Raw genomic sequence first — 1,583 nt, forward strand, 5'->3', positions numbered from 1 at the left:
CAGGGCTATACAGAGAAACCTTGTCTCGAAAAAACAAAACAAAACAAAACAAAACAAAAAGATGTGTCTGTATATAAGTTTGATTTTGCGTGCATTTTAATTTATTGTTTGCAAATGGGATTTTCTTGAGTTGGAAGCCAAATGCAAGCCATGGGTTGTGTTTCACACCTTTAATCCCAGCACTAGAGAGTCACAGTGTTGGGTCTGGTGTGGAAGCTGAGAAAACTTGAAAACTTTAGAGACAGAAACTTTACAAACAAAAGCTTCATTTTCTGAGTGGTCAGGAAGGTGGCCGTATTGAGATCTGAACTGAGTCCAGGGGGTGAGAGAAAAGCTATATTGCATTTTCAAAGGGTGAAACTGCAAAGGGGTTTTGTGTGTGTGTGTGTGTGTGTGTGTGTGTGTGTGTGTGTGTGAAGCTTGGGTGAGCTGCGCTGTTATCCAATTGTATTTTGACAGTATGGGTTAAGCAAGGGAGTACCCATTGGAGACTGGACTGTATCCAGGGCACCTGGCTTCAAGGTCCTTAATTCATTCTCCTAGACATTATGTCTGGCGCTCAGAGTGAGAAGGGGACAAAGGAGCAGGCCAGCTGCATGTAGTTAATTAGGGCAGAACAGGCGATTGGTTATGCATTTTTTACAACTTATGCACCCTGGTTTAGATAACAGCAGTTTCTATAGTCTTTACCAGTTAACAAACAATTAAGAAAACATTTGGAGAAGTGGGATAGGCGTTCATTCCTAGGCCTGGGAAGATGAATTTGTTTGATCCTGCCAGCAAGATGGAGAAGTTGTCCTTGAGATGTCTGGACTCAGACAGCTGTCTACCTACAAGTTGTCCCTGAGATGTCTGGACTCAGATAGCCGTCTACCTACAAGCTGTCCCTGAGATGTCTGGGCTCAGACTGCTGTTTACAACAGAAGCTGTTCAGGTATGGGGAAGTCCCCAGTTCCCCTAGGACCTGGGACCTTGAATTTAGTTTCTTCCTATGATTAAATGGAGTCAGAAAACAAAACCGTAGTACTTAAAATTTGTTTCTTTTGCTTGTTTCCTACAAGAGGTGGGTGGATCTTGTAAGCCAGCCTCGTCTACATGGTGAGACCCTGTCTTAAAAAAAAAACACTAAATTAAAACTAAATTAAATTAAATGCATTTATGGAGTCCATAAGGGATAACTTACTATGAAATACTGGTCAAACCTAACCTACCACTCCCTGGAACCTTGTTGGCTACACAAACTAGGGATTTACTTATTAGCATTGGTGTAGATCCTAATGGACAAGAATCATGTGCGTCCAGGCAGCTTCATTAAGGGCATCCTGCAAGTCATGACAATGAAGAGTTCCTTAATTTAAAGACCCTGAAACAGCATACTAATTATATTCTTTGTTTGTTTGTGTGTGTGTTTGTTTTTGGAGACAGAGTTTCTCTGTATAGCCCTGGCTGTCCTGGAACTCACTTTTTAGACCAGGCTAGCCTCGAACTCAGAAATCTGCCTGCCTCTGTCTCCCCAGTGCTGGGTCTAATTACATTCTTGAAAAGCACTCAGTTACCGTAAAGATAAAGTGTTAAGCCATTTT

Source organism: Mus caroli, chromosome 4 (assembly GCF_900094665.2).
Source record: "Mus caroli chromosome 4, CAROLI_EIJ_v1.1, whole genome shotgun sequence".
Classification (NCBI taxonomy): Eukaryota; Metazoa; Chordata; class Mammalia; order Rodentia; family Muridae; genus Mus; species Mus caroli.